A 17,116-nucleotide genomic window follows, 5' to 3' on the forward strand; every position below is an offset into this window, starting at 1 on the left:
TTATCGTGGTGGTCGTAGATTTAATTATGAAAGTAAATAATTGTGTAAGTAAAGAGCTTATTTTTACAACTTGAAATACTTGTGTATATTTCATTTTTTTTTATTTCTCTATCTCGTGTGTTTACTCATTTTTAACCCATCAAGTCATCATAATTTACTATAAAATCGTGCATCAAAAATAATATTTCACAATACATAACATTTTTAAAACACACACAAGGACAAAAACGTCGAAGTTTCTCTGCCGTTTCCTTTGTTTGTTTATTTATTTTCGTCAGTTTTATAAACGGAGCGCTGTTTATAAATTATACGTTTATGTCGGTCGAAATATCGCGGCTGTGATTTGGTTCACAATATGAACTCCAGCCGCCATCTTGACAATATTTTGACAAATTTTATACTTTTTTGGCATCCTCGTATATAACTAATTTGACGCGTTACCTTTCTATTCTGTAAAAATCTCGATAGTATGTTACTGATTTGACTTATAATAACAATAATTAATAATAATAGTTTTTATTTATTAAAAAAATACTTACAAAAATCCACGAGTGGTTCCATTAGCAGAATAGTAAAAAAAAAATCATAATAAGAAAAAACAACAGAAACTTATTAGTTGTACAATATAATGACAATCATTTTTAACTGACTTCAAAAAAAGGAGGAGGTTACTCAATTCGACCGTATATATTTTTTTATGTATATTCGGGGATAACTCCGTCGTTTATGAACCGATTATGATAATTCTTTTTTGTTGGAAAGGAGATATCCCTAGTTTGTTACCATGATAAGGAAACCAGGATCTGATGATGGGATCCCAGAGAAATCGAGGGAAACTCGAAAATCCGCATAACTTTTTACTGGATATACTGATCATTTTGATAATTTTTAATTTAATCGAAAGCCGAGGTTTATCATGTGGTCACATTTAAATTTCATCGAGATCTGATTACAACTTTTGGAGTAATCTTAGATAATGCGTATTTACCTGACTAATTTTTCGTCTACCTACGTTGTATACTTGTCGATATAATTGAAGTCGGTTTTTCTTCGTTTGCCTGCAAACACTATGATTGTTCTATTGTTCTTATTGAAGTTTCCTAAATGTAGTGATGTGTGAGGTGAGTTGATATTATAACTGAGGTGGGACACAGCAGAACATATACTGTACCACGACCTAACAAAAGATCACAGCTAAATAATACTGCTTTCAAGCAGTGTTGTGTTCCTGTGGTGAGTGAGCTGACCAGAGCCCTTTGAGCTTTGGAAGTAGGTTACAGACGTCTGTAGATTACGAGTTGTCTGGAAGAAATGGCTAATTAGCTACTACTAGCTAGTAACTATCTTTATGCTTTGTTTGTAATGTACCTGTGATGTTGTGATGTACAATAAAGTATAAAATAAATAAATAAGACACAAATTATTTGTGACCTATTATTTAATATTTTAATAAAATTTTCAATTTGTTCTACGTAATAATCCTAATCACAAAAGTTGACCCTTTGTCTAAGCACATCATCACACTTAAAAGTGTTGTTGGTTAAAAAACATATTGTTTTCGTGACACACGCAACTCGCTTACAAATTACACATAAAAATTACTGTACTGTGATGTGTATGTAATCATAAACAAAGTACTGGGACTCTCATTTATCATAATTTAATATATGATTTAATGATATGACATTATTTTTATTTCAAATTTATCATCATCATCATCATCATCATCATTACAGTCTATACAGTCCACTGCTGGACATAGGCCTCCACAAGTTTACGCCAAAAATAACGTGAACTCATTTCAAATTTATATTATAGAGTAAACTTTGATAAGTTCTAATGACCGAAGTATATAATCATCATCATTATTTTAGCCTATCACAGTCCACTGCTGGACATAGGCCTTCACAATGTTGCCAAAAATGGCGTAAACTCATTTGTATTGCCCATAGTCACCACGCTGGATTGTGTGACCGTAGTATATAATGCGTTTGTCTTAATATAGCCTATTTACTACCGAAGATTTTTAGGCTATAAAACATCTATATAATTGAAAACGAATGGAGTTTGCATGTATCAACTACTATGCAAAAAAAGTCCCAGATTTTACTCGCATCCCGCTGTTTAAAAAGCTGGAGTTTGTATGTTTGTTTAAAAGCAATAAATTCTATCATTAACGAAATTTAGAATTTTTTGGACTCACCAGTTTAGTGCGTGTACCTATAGGCTATAAAACTACATGCTACGACACGTAGAGTTTGAGCTAAAATTTATTTGTCATTAGAGGTGATATTGCTTAGTAATATATTTTTAAGATTATTTATTTGAGTTTTGAAAACGTTTTCATTATAAGATAAAACAAATACATTACTTTCGTCAGTTCCGCAGTCGGTTAAACGTTGTTTTTTCCGTTCAGTTATATCACAAGTATTATATTATACAAGCATGACTCAATGAAAATGATAAATCATGAATTATTAATTGTTATGTATCGGTAATAACACTGGTTGAAAGTCTGGCTCTGTAGATTTAAAATGTGTATAAGTCATTCAATGGACACGTGTTCAAGTCCAGACTAGAACCGTGGTACTGTATATTTACGAAAAAACTATATTGAGGATAGTAAAGAAAACTTCATAAGGAAATTATGTGACTTTTACATCCTTAATAAGTCCGTAAGTAGAAGTCCTTAATCCGTAATATTTAGTAGATGAGGCATAGTCCTCATTAGGGGCTCGCTAGTTGGCAAACTCTCCCATTCATCACAGCCTATACAGTCCACTGCTGGACATAGGCCGCCACAAGTTTACGCCAAAAATAACGTGAACTCATGTGTTTTGCCCATAGTCACCACGCTGGGCAGGCGGGTTGGTGACTGCAGTACTGGCTTTGTCGCCCCCCATTCACTCCCCTCCCCACTCACTCTCCCATTCCTAACAAAAAAAAAACGAAAGGTTAATTGAGTGTTTGTTATTCTTTCACGCAAAAACTTCTATACTGACTGTAATGTAACTTGGAACTATAGGAAACTATAGGAAACCCTTTGAAGATTGAATGAAGAAGGCACATTGAACGCTTCTCATTGTTTCATCGTTATTCAGTTTTAATACTTGACTCTTGGTAAATGTATTACTTCGATACTGAGTCATAACTAGATGTTTCATAGCCTATATCATATCTTGAACTTGTAAGGTTTTTGTGATGAAAGAATTATTAAAATCTGGTCCTTATTTTTGGACTTTATCCATACTAACTAAAATAAAATTTATCTACATATAACTTCGCGTAGACAGAGTTATAAGGTATAATTGTGCAAATGGAATGCATCCGGTGCTAGACGGCTCGGCGACAGGTATATCCAATTATACTAAGCCTGAACAATGCCCTACATCGGGGAGGGCTTCGCTAATTTCATTTTGCACCTACCCTTTATTAACCCTTTGTGACCTTTATCATATGCGGTAACGCAATGGCTGCAACAAAGTTATATGCCTTGGAAACTTTTGTATAGAGTTAAACTTTTGTATAGAGTTTAACTGAGGTAGGGCACAGCAAGAATTTCCTGCTAAAAATATGGAGCAGCCCGACTGGGGTAGTACCTCGACCTTACAGAAGATCACAGCATAATACTGTAAAATAATACTGTTTCTAAGCAGTATTATGTTCCTGTTTGTGAATAAGGTGACCAGAGCTCCTGGGGGGGATTGGGGATTTGGTCGGCAACGCGCTTGCGATGCTTCTGGTGTGTCAGGCGTCTATAAGCTAGGGTAATCTCTTACCATCAAATGAGCTGTACGCTTGTTTGCCGACCTAGTGATATAAAAAAAAATTCGACGCATATACAGAGAGATTGAGAAATATACAGAGCTTGATCCAAAACTCAGAATTAAATCGATCGATCAATATCAGAATTATGTCCAATATGCTCCATTCCTATTTGTCATGCCGTATTGTTTCATAGCAAATGTACTATAACAAACGAACTGCAAAAAATCTATATTTCATATCCGCTTAGCAAAGTTGTTAACGCGTTGGCGCAACGGTCACAGCACTGGTTTGTGGCTGTTGCGCTGGCGAATGCGGGATCGATCCCCGCACATGACAAATATGGTCTGGTCTGGTCGTGGTCTGGGTGTTTGTGCAGTCCTTGTGGGTCTCCCTAACGTGCCTCGGAGAGTATGTTAAGCCGTCGGTGCCGTTTGTTATCATGTATATCAGATCGCGATCGTTACTCAACCCGCATTGGAGCAGCGTGGTGGATTGAGCTCTGATCCTTCCCCTACATGGGGAAAGAGGCCTATGCCCAGTGGGATATTACAAGCTGAAGCATAGCAAAGTTTGCGGTCAACACTTTGGACAAACGAACAAATTGATTTTTGATAATGATAAATGAAATAAAACATTTTTCATTCAGGTTTCGTAAAATTCGAAAATTAACACGTTTGTACGGACGAATAAATACATTGAAATTTATTATTTCTCAGGTCATAACAACAGACGTTTGTGTGTCACCTACGACGTTGTACTTACACGGTAGAAGTGAACATGTGAACGACAGATATATTGGAAAACTACTGCTCTTTTTACCATAAAACCAAGGTTGTCACTTCGCTTCTAGAGAAATAACATTTCTGTTAAATTACTTAGATTATATCAATAACGTAATGTATTTAGAATTATAGTTTTGTGATTATTAAATGAATGAAATACAATAAAACAAATTTTAATGAAATCTGCCAAAGAAAGTGTGAATTTTATGTAACAATCACAAGCCTGTGTAATACGTACCAGAAAGCATGCATGAAATGAAGAATGCATGTACGCATGACAGAACAGCATGGCTGATTCCAAAACCTCTATCTTCTTTTCTAAAGATTCTTTCCTGCAAGAAAGGAACGTCCAGATGTGGAACTTTTAGAGTTACAGGTCCCAGGTGTAGGTACAATATCAATTAGCGCTGTACTGTTATCATGTGTAAAATTTGTACAAAATCGATGCACAATATCTCCCTAGTTTGACGAAATAGATACAAAAATGTATAATATATATACAAAAGAGCTAGTAAAATATATACTAAGACTTTAGTTGTTCTGAACTAATAAATAAAAGGGCTCCAAAATACTCCGGCTACACAGAGAAATTCATCTTTTTTCACACGTATTATATAAGTGCGAATATAAATAACAAGGTATGTATGAACAGCCCTAACAGAAATGCACTTCAAAACAAGATGATACCATCGGGTTCGAGGCTTCGTTACGATGTTATTGGGCAATTTTTCCACACCACGTGTAAGCTGTTGCCAAGCCCGGAGGGGGGGGGGGCATGCGCAGGCGCCGATAAACCGGCCACTGCAAAATATTTACTCTGCGTGTTAGCACCGCGCTGTAAAATCTGGCCTCGTTCGAGTACGCTTGTTAGGCCGGCGTTACACGTAGCGAACTATCGTTGAATCTACTATAATTTTAGTAACTTTGTTAATAAGACTTTTCTTAATTACATCATTTCTATACTTACTGTATATATGCATATACGACGAATGAAAATGGACAATTACTGTTTTACTGTATTGCAACACGGAAACAAACCGTTCAAAAGTAAATGTAGCATGTAGCTGCATCTGTTTTAGTAGAAAGAGATGATAATAAAGAAAATCTTTTTTCTATCTCAGTCCACAATGTTTTTTCTGTTATAAGTGATGTTTTCCAGAACGCAAGGAAACACTAAATATGAGAATGAGAATGATCTTAATATTGAGAAAGTCGTAGCAGTTCCTAAAATCAATTTCCACAGATTTTTAATATTCTGCTACCTATGCCTACAATTTCATTCTATGTGTCCTATCCTAACCATTACAGATTGACAAATCGGCCAATGTTTATATTTCTAAAGTAATATAATATGTTTGTGTATACTCGTCACACGTGTGGCGCCGGCGTTGTGAAGACTGTTTGTTTCATAATCTTGGCAAAAATTGGTTGTTTACTACTAAAGGTTATATTGGTTCGAGGGGCCATGAGGCGTCGGTTAGCGAAAACAAACTGGGGCTAATTGGTTTTTAGAACAATCGTTTGTTTTTATGGTGGAATTATTTTTAAGTGAACGTGTTATTGTCACGTTCGTAATTAAATGATTTTACAAATATTTTTATAGTATTATGTAGACTTTTTTTTCGAGGTTTTATCTGATAGTCATGAAACGTGACGTCAGATTGATTATATTCAAAATACCGAAGACGAGAACGACTATCCGTTTATAATATAAATATCGATTACAACCTCTTCGTTTTCTATAAAATACGCTGTTAATTCATATTCTCTAGGTTAAAGAAATCTAGTAGTTGTTGAACTCAAAAATGTGCCAGGATATTTTTTTTTTGCCAATGAAGTATAACTTCTTACGTGCGTACATAAGTACACACAAACTTTTTTTATATACAACTAGGTCGGTAAACAGGCGTACTACTCACCTGATGGTAAGCGCGTAGCTCATAGACGCCTGCAACACCAGAAGCGCGTTGCCGACCTACATAGGATAGAATATAGCCTATATATTGGTGGAAGATGTTAAGAAGTAAGTTGTCATTTTAATGTATTTTTGAAGCAATAAAAGTTATGGAAAGAAGATTTTTTTCTGCACATTTTAACACAACTCATATATTTTTAATTGAATGTGTTATATAATATATTTTTTACAAAAAAACGCGTCAGTAATTGGAAATGTTCTTGAATTTGTTAGTCCAGCACGGGTTGACTGTCGCTGCGGTAGTTCCATTAGGACCTGATGTTTTCTGAGTCAATACTTTTAATTGCAACTACATACGTCGCAATTTACCTTTATATACTATATATGTTTATATTATTGTATGTTATTAGACAAATACGCGCAGTAATGTCAGTCTATTTTATAGTTTTTTTTTTCTTTTATAAAACTAGATCAGCTAACGTATGGCTCACCTGATGCTTAGCGATTACGGCTACATTTCAAGCGAAATAACGCGGTTCAGTTCCCGCTCATGACTAATTTCTACCTCATCTATACAAATAAATAAAATTGGAGTGTCTGTTTGTTGTATTAAAATTACCACTTTTAACTAAATTAATACGTATGTATGTATGTATGTATGTATGTATGTACAACGTGTGGTTACGGCAGCAAAGAATATAGCCACCCTCTCTTCCCGTAGGTATCGACTAAGGGATAACACAGTTCCACTACCACCTTGGAACTTAAAAAGCCGACCGATGGCGGAATAATCATCCAACTGCTGGCTTTGAAATACACAGGTCGAAGACGGGCAGAAGCGTCTTCGGTGCGACAAAGCCAGCTCTGCGGTCACCAACCCGCCTACCCAGCGTGGTGACTATGGGCAAAACACGCCATTATTGGCGTGAACTTGTGGAGCCCTTTGTCTCGCAGTGAGCTGCGATAGGCTGATGTGTGTGTGTGTATGTAGACACGATACATATACCAAAATAACATTTTTTATAATTTTTGACTGTCTGTCTGTCTGTCTGTCTGTTTGTTCCGACTAATCTCGGAAACGGCTGGACCGATTTTGACGGGACTTTCACTGGCAGATCTGATGTAATAAGGACTACTTTCTTTTTCTTGAGCTACTGTCTTTTATAACTGTGAATTGAACAATAATTATTTTGTTAAATTCCACGCGGACGAAGTCGCGGGCACATCTAGTAGAGAATATAGATGGTTTCCGTAGTTTGAGCATCATCGTAACATCACTTTATATAGATTACAACTTAAAATTGTTATCATAAATTTTCCTACATCTTACCGTTCGCGTTTCTGAGAAATTTAACTAATTCTTTATACTCAGTTATCTCTGTCAATGTACTGAGATTTAAAATCTGTTTACAGTTGAGTCAGTTCCGACTTTACCGGGAATCAACGCTTCATGAGCGTCTTCACGTAGGCCTCCGATAATATACTGAGAATATACAATGATCGTCAGTTGAGTACTTTTCCTTTAAAATATAAATCACGATTCAAACTTCTTTCTTTTCGTGTTCATTCGGAATTCAAATTAGTTTTTTTTTTTTTTTTTTTCTATACAAATCCTGTGTTGACATTATTTTCAGAAGACAGAACAAAAATTTGTTGCAATCGCTTTGTTTTTTTTTTTATTCGATTCTGCCTGTAGCGTCCCACTGGGCAAAGGCCTATTTCTCCTAAGGTTTGCCTCTATTTTTAGAAAAAACATCACCATTACTCCACATAAATTATATATCTTATTTTATTATTTATTCATTTTATAGATAAATGCTTGATCTCGCTAATTATTGATTTTGTTTTTGTAAATTAATTATTTGCTAAAATTATTTAGTGCGAATTATTCGCAAGGGGATTGCTAGTTCAAGTCAAAATAAAATACTTTTGTGTGTACTTTGATAGGCTTTTTTGTATATTTTTAAATTATATTAATAAAGGTTATAAAAATGTAAATGATCAATGATACCAATAGTCGTTAATTAGTGTTGGTCGGAAGGTAAAAAAAAATATTTATAAAAGGGGGCTAGTGCTTTAGCACCTCCTAATGTTGAGATTTATGATGTTGTAAAAAAATATTGTAAATTTTAAACGCGTAATTGTTTTTTATAGCTTGTGGAAATATGTACTTCAATGAATATTCATTAAAAATTACGTAAAAAGGCAAACAAACAGATTGTCAACAAACAACATGTAATTAGCATTTTGTTGTGTAAAAGACATTATTATCGATTAATTTAGTTTCATTCATAGTTAATAAATTACTATTTAATTATATACAAGATAACACGGACACGGATACGAAATTATAAATAGTAAACGTTTTCGGATATGATTACGGATACGAAATTATTTCGGATTATCTAGTAATTTTGATCGTCAATCAGCATTATGTAAATTAATGTTACGTTTCAAACGAAGGGTAAGAGAGTCAGAATAATTCAATCGTGTAATATCAGTGGTCAACCAACGACTCAGTATTAAATTTGGTAATATATTTAATTATATGTTAACGAAGTCGTTTTGTTATATTTATTACTTTTTTGAAATTAAAATTTAATCTTACTAATATATGATTTTGTACCACATGTGATACTTGTTGTCATTTACCATACTGTTATACCGATCATAAATTATATTTACTTGTATATAAAGGAAGCGAGTTTGTTCGTTGTACCTTGTTTGAGGAAGTACTTCTGCTGGGGTTACAGCTTTAAATAAAATGTCAACGTCCGAAATGTAACGCGTTTAAAATATCCCGAGAATTCCGTAATGACATAGATTCGGAAAAAAACACTGACCGTTCATAACACTGTCAAGTTTCACGGATACACTGGCTAAATCGATTTTCGTGAAATTTAGTATGGAGATGGATTTTATAATCGGTCCTTTAGGGCGTGAAATATGGGGTCACCAACCTCGATATACCGTGTCGTGTTTCAAGCGTTGTATAAAGAAAAACCTTTCCAAAAAATCTGACGGAACCTTAATTGACGGATCACCTCGGGCCGTGACGCTCGAGGGACATGAGTTGAAGTAGTTTAGTCACTTTGAATATCATTCTTTCAAATATTCAGTTATTCGATCTCATTTGTATCTTTTTCCTTGTAAAATATGCTTATTTGTTCATCTGTGATAATTTATTGATTTAAACTTGTAACTTTCTGCTGCTGGATAAAGGCCTTCTTGATTCAATAGAGGTCTGAGCTTAATTCACCAAGCCGTACCACTGCGAGCTAACGGATATATTACCTACTATGATTTGGTACTCATATATCATAGGGTCAAATATTATTGTTGTAATCTGTGATATATATTATATTATTGTTCTTCATAGTGCCTTGACGCCGCGTTGACGCAACGGTCACAGCCATGGATTGTGCCTGTTGCGCTGGCGGTTGCGGGTTCGATCCCCGCACATGACAAACATTTGTATTGGCTATACAGGTGTTTGCCGCAGTCTGGGTGTTATCATGCACATCTGATAGCGATCGTTACTCATAGTAGGGAATATATCCGCCAACTCACATTGGAGCAGCGTGGTGGATTAAGCTCTGATCCTTCTCCTACATGGAGAAAGAGGCCTATGCCCAGTAGTGGGATATTACAGGCTGAAGCGATAGTGCTACACATAGTGTCATCTTTTTTAATATACAACTAGGTCGGCAAACAAGAGTACGATTCACCAGATAGCAAGCGATTATCGTAGCTTCATATATCGTGCAACCTTCTTCAAATATCCTCCACCCCCACCAGCAGCTTTGGTCATCTTACTCACCACAGGAACAAAACACTACTTAAGAGTTGTTATTTCTCTGTGATCTTCTGTAAGGTCGAGGTGCTTCCCCAGTGGAAGTGCTCAAGCTTTTGAGCAGGACATTTCCTGCTGTGTACCTACCTCCGTTATATAGACTAACATGTCCTACAAACAAGATTTCGAACTGTGTTAAAACGTGAGTGAAACTAAATTTACTAAAGTTAAGGTAGCAAAAACAATAGTCAATCGAGAAACTGCAAAAATGATAATTGACACTGACCTAAGCTTTATCAACACTCCAACAATTACTTTAGACCACAATATTTTCTGCTATCGACACAGTAATATCTCGTTAAGTCATATATTACGACAGTCAAAAGACGGACATGCAACATTTAAACATATCAATATCCGGTTCTGTATTACGAATTAAATTATTTCACGACAATACATTTGACTGAAAACATGAAATTTAAATTCATGAATATTTGTAAAGTGAATGAAACCGATTCGACCTCGGCTGAGTCATTGCGAGAATTTCATTATCTCTAAATTAACAATATCACGCCACCGTTTAAAAATAAAAATAAAAAAGTAAATAAGTATTTTTAATTTTGTTCAAACAATGGCCAAAGAGAGTTCAGTCGGTCTGTACTGGATTCGATTAGGAAAAAACGGAACAATACTATAACTGGGCAAGTGTCATTCTAACATTCACGTATGAAGTTATTTCAAGTACCTCTATATGTATCTTTATAATGACTCATGTAACTGTTTCGATCAGGATCTAAAGAGAGTGATCTGTGGGATCTTCAAGTCACAATTCACAGTCTATTCCATGGTCGGAACGAAGATAATCTAGCAAGCAACCCTATTAACAACTCTTACATATAACCAACATAAACTAACGGCGTAGTAAGATACCATAAAAACCATCAGCAAAATTTCGCACCAGGCTAGCCATAGGTTATGTTAAGAACCAGAAAATTACTAAACAGGAGAGCTGATGGAAAAAAAATCAGTTTTATATTATTACCAGCGGACCCGGCAGACGTTGTCCTGTTTGCAGCGCCACCTACCGGGTCCAATTGAGATAAAAACTACCCTATCTCCCAAGTTGGAACAAATTACAGATTCTTACAAAATTTGATAAAAACTGGTTCAGTTATTTCGGAGTTTATCGTTAACATACATCGTGACACGAAATTTTAATATATAATTATGATTTAAAAATATTTTTGTTCGGAGTTGAATGTTTTTAACGATTCGTCGTAGGTTTTACACAAAAAATATATATGTGTCGATACCGAAAAGCGACACAACGTATTAACCTGTGACCTTAGCCTGAAATTCAAATTTAGACATTTCAACAGACAAACAGGGCGTTCGGACACACCTTTCATTATATGTTAATGTGGATGATGCCTCCGTTTATATATGAGTCACGATTAATCAATATACGTAATATAATAAATACTGGTTTCCGTTTATGTAACACTACCTGGTGTATGCAAACCACGTGAACCATATTATATTTTACTGGGTGAAAAGACTTGTACCATGACTACATCGGCAAACAAGCGTACGACCCACCTGATGGTAAGCATTTACCGTAGCTTTAACTGAGGTCGGGCACAGCAGGAATTTCCTGCTCAAAAACTGGAGCAGCCCGACTGGCGTAGTATCTCGACCTTACAGAAGATCACAGCTAAATAATACTGTTTTCAAGCAGTATTGTGTTCCTGTTGGTGAGTAAGGTGACCAGAGCTCCTGGGGGGGGGGGGGATTGGGGATTGGGTCGGCAACGCGCTTGCGATGCTTCTAGTGTTGCAGGCGTCTATAAGCTACGGTAATCTCTTACCATCAGGTGAGCTGTACGCTTGTTTGCCGACCTAGTGACATTAAAAAAAATGTCTACAACACCAAAACCATCGCAAGTGCGTTGCTGACCTTACGCCCGACCGTCCCCCTGGGGAGCTCCTGAGCTCTGGCTACATTACCCACCACAAGAAAACAAAACTATCTGAAAGCAGTATTATTTAGTTGTTATCTTTAAGTGATATTATCATTACGATAATATCCAGTCATTTTTGAGAAATTAATGTTTAAATTAGTTTTAATGGTTTTTTAACCGACTTCAATAAAAGGAGGAGACTACTCAATTCGACCGTATATATATTTTTTTATGTATGTTCGGGGATAACTCCGTCGTTTATGAACCGATTTTGATAATTTTTGTTTCGTTGGAAAGGAGATATCCCTAGTTTGGTACCATAATAAGGAAACCAGGATCTGATTATGAGATCCCAGAGAAATCGAGGGAAACTCTCGAAAAGCCATAACTTTTTACTAGATGTACCGATTTTGATGATTTTTAATTTAATCGAAAGTCGTTGTTTATCATGTGGTCAAATTTAAATTTCATCGAGATCTGATTACAACTTTTTGAGTAATCTTTGATAATGCGTATTTACTCGCTTTTTTTTTGTCTACCTACGTTGTATTATTACTTGTCGATATAATTGAAGGCGGTTTTTCTTCGTTTGCCTGCAAACACAATTATTATCAGTTTTCTCGGTCCGCTATCGGTTTCTTTCAGATCTGGAGGTTTGTTACTTAGAAGTTATGATATACGTTTTTATTAGAGGCTACAGGATTACACTTATTTTAAATCGGAATTAATTGCAATCTAATATTTTCCGATAAAGTTTTATTTTTCCAATAAACAAGAATATTTTTAACGTAACCCAAAAAACTTAGTGCAAAGAATTGTTAGTCGGACTTAACAAAAATAATGACAAAAGGTCAAAGTAACAAATGCTAAAAATAAATTATACCGTTTAAATTACATTGTATTTGGACTAACAACAAAATAAAATAACATTAATGAATATTTATTAAGTTTGTACTGCGTATGTCCAAACTCAAAATGGAGACAGTAATTTATCGAAATGTTAGCCCTTTTATTAAACGTCATTCGTAGGAATTATTTAGACTTTTAGCTGTGACATGTATAAGTTGGAATTTAAGGCTCTTTTTTTGTTAATTTAAAGTTTACAGTTATATTGTTAAAGATTTAATAGGAGTTAAAGGTGTGAAAGATTTAAAGAAATAAATAACTGGCTTTCTGCTCTCTCATTTACCGTAGATATTCCATACATATGTCAGAGACAGTAATTAATACGGACGAAAAAGAATGTTTGGCGTGGTATCCTGAGGATAGCAACACTGTCGCGCAAATCGGTCAAGATGGTGAGACGTCAAGACGTCCGACAGTCAAGAAAATTCGTAAAAACCATTAAAATGAAGATTGTGGCATTGACGACGTAGTTTCTTTGCTCGATTATCCCACTCCTCGCCCACATTATATCCGACGATAGAACAAAGCTGTTTTCGATATACTCATATAACTCTGAGGGGACTTTCTGCACGATAGTAATACATTTAATGAAAATACCTCAACCGCCATAGACGCTTACTGATGTTAGTCACATATTACGTAACAAGGAAACAGAACAATACCATTATAGTCCCTTATAGACGGAAGTACTTTGAAACCAATAAAAAAATTGATACATAATTTCCATCCAACACATGTTGGCAATAAAAAAAATACCATTGATTCTACAATGTAACAATGAAATTACCTCGAATTTATAACGAAAATTTTCGCACGCGCTACACACAACCTCTTCAATAGAGATTCAACTCTTTTACAATAAAATAGGGCTTAAAATAAGTTATTTTATGTAAGTTAGGCTTCAGTATACTGCTGTATCCCTTCGCTTAGTTCCCTTATTATACAGGGTGGGTCGTAAACCGAGTCCCACCTATTTTGCACTCGTAAAAGTGTCTCGTAAATTTAGCGTCGCAAATGCGCCTTTGTCGACTGCTCGCTGCAGATAGGAGCCGGCCCGATGATTTTCGTCCGGGCAATAATCTAGCGATAAGTCGATATGTGCCTCTACCCTTATTTAGTGATGTCCTTCACAATTTGAAACGTATAACCGTCAATTTTTTATCCACAAGTTAAATAATTCAACTAATTTGAGCAGTGCTGTACAGACTGTACTCAATGCTAAACTACTGGAGAAGTATCTCGACCGTACGTAGAAGATTACAGCCATCTCCACTTTACCTGTTAAATGTTTCTATTCATAAACTATAAAACCACAAATTGTGTTTCTATAGTGTTAGAGTGGCAAGTAGGTAGTACGGTTCGCCAGATATTAACCAGATACTTTAGCCAATCGACACCTACAATAACACGAGGATTACGAGTGCCCCTGCCTCCAACTTCCAAAGGAGCTCTGGCTACCTTCCGGACCACAGAAACATATCGCGACTTTGTAGCAATATTCTTTATAGCTGTATTTTTCACTTAATTGACTGAATTTTAAAAAACTTCGTAAAATATATCGATATATTGTTAAAAGTCCCATCACTAAATAAACAAAAGGTATGCGCCCCTCGCTGAGGATTGTTTTTAAGTTACGACAGTTTTAGACAATGACGGCGACATCTGAGATGTTACCTACGATGTCTCTGTGTTTGTTTGGAAACTTCAGCGACGTCGGTATATTTTTAGTGGAACAACTATCGTTAATTGTCATCTGATTACTGAGTGTACACTTTTTTGAAGACTTACTGCGGTAGTTTAAATTGTTCCAGGCTCTATTTTTTACCTCACTTTAAAAGTGGAGGTTTTTTATTTGTAATCATAAAATTTTCTGGGTGTACCGATTTTGATATATATCCCATTCAAATTTAAGCGAGATCCGAGGAGTACTTTGAGTTATCCATTGTGACGCATATATACTTGTCCTTACATTGAGGTCGGTTTTTTGTTCGAGAACACACAATTTATTATAGAGAGACATTTCTATCGACCATATAGATGTTAGTCGTGGTCTGGGCGTTGTGTTTGTGTATTGTATGTGTTTCCGGACCCCGACACAGGAAAAAATCCTACTGAGTTGAGTGTGAAGCGTTTATTAATTAAAATAATTAATTATTATATTAAAACCACCAAAATAAGAATCATGAAACACAAAGTATGTAGTTAAATGAGATTGCTTGTTTTTTAAATTCATTAATATATTACAATTTTAGACTGAAATTTTTTTATCTACGATTTCTATACGCGTTTTTGTTCAAAAAAATTTTGCAACGTCAAGACGTGCGTTATTATACGAATTCTGTTCGTAAGTAACGCGGAATTCGCTTATCTTGCTCAAGCGATTTCCGCTTTCACGCTATAAATTGAGTTAACTGGTGAATATCGTATGTAGCTAAAAGGATAGATATATAATTTTTTTTTTTGTCTATAGAACTATAGTGGTGAATATTTCGTATATTGCGATTTAAATATAGCTGATGACTAGCCCGTTGGCGCAGTTTGTAGTGACCCTGCTTTCTGCTCCGAGGGTTGTGGGTTCGATTCCCACCCCGAGTCTGGGTGTAATATAAATATTTATTTATATATTTATATATGTATTATTTATAAGTATGTTTATCGAAAAAAAAAATATGTAGCTATATACCAGTCGGCTGTTACCTATAACACAAGCATTAAGTTGCTTACTTTAGGAACAGACGACCGTGTGTGTGTTGTGTAGATATTTATTTATTTATTTATTTATTTAAATATGAACTATTTTTAACATCTAACAAATTTCTTATTAACTATAAAACTATTTTAAATATAATAAAAATGTATTTGTTTACTTATCTGCTCTTTATTATACATCACAAAAATATTATCACATAAAATATAAACACGAGAGATTTATAAATATGATTACAAAGTGTAAAATTCGAGTACAATGGACGGTGTTAGTTTTCTCATCAAATGCAGGCACTCAATTTGACGTTTTTTTTTTTTTTTTTTTTTTTACGTGTTTTATCTCATAACTACTGTGTGCATGGTTTTTGGTGATTCTTCCTGTATTTCAGTGGTGGTGCTTGTCATGTGGTAACACTTTATAGTTGTACATTTCATTTTTCAATTGTACATACAATGTATTACTTATCGATGTAAATTTAAGACGGTCTTCATATTACAAAATTCCTATACAGCGTTTTCAAAGTTAGTCGTCGACCGCTTCCTCATTTTTTACGAACACCATCGATGAAAATTGATCCCCTAAACGTATGGGGTCTGATATTGGTAATAAGTGTTGAAGTCTCTCTCTTTACTACCGAGGGTGTTTCGTTAAATTTTGTATATCACACACACACATACAGAAAGGGCACATTGATTTTTGTTGTTATCCCTCCAGCTTTTACAATAAAAAACTTTTACTTTCAAAGTTTGTATTCAAATAGACAAACAATGCGTGTGTAGGGATAATAAAAATAATTCAGGATTTATCACTTTTGATAGTGCTTAAATAATAAATAACAACAATAATAATAAATAAGTCATCTATCAGTCATAAATATCAACTGTTTCCAGTAATCGTTGGTGGTTATACTATATTACAGATAGTTACTAACGACAGATAAAGTAAAATAAACTTAATTAATTTCGCTAATTGAAACAGATAACTATTTAAAGTTTTAATATTATAGCCTGTATAAACATTGATTTTACTGTAAAGGGTCATCAAACAAAAAGTTCAATATTTTCTAAGGTAACAAGTAAAAATTCTTAGAGGGGGTGTAAGCAGGGAAAGTTTTAATGATTCGCTTCTTATCCCCTTAATTATGATGTTTCTTTGAAGTGTGTTTGTGTTTTTGTTTTAAACAATGGTGATTGCTAGATGTTGATATTTATTAAGTTAGAGACCATTAATAGACCAAGTTATAACTTAGATATTAGGTAAATTATGTATAAGCTTAAATATTATC

This window comes from Melitaea cinxia, chromosome 15 (assembly GCF_905220565.1).
Source record: "Melitaea cinxia chromosome 15, ilMelCinx1.1, whole genome shotgun sequence".
NCBI lineage: Eukaryota > Metazoa > Arthropoda > Insecta > Lepidoptera > Nymphalidae > Melitaea > Melitaea cinxia.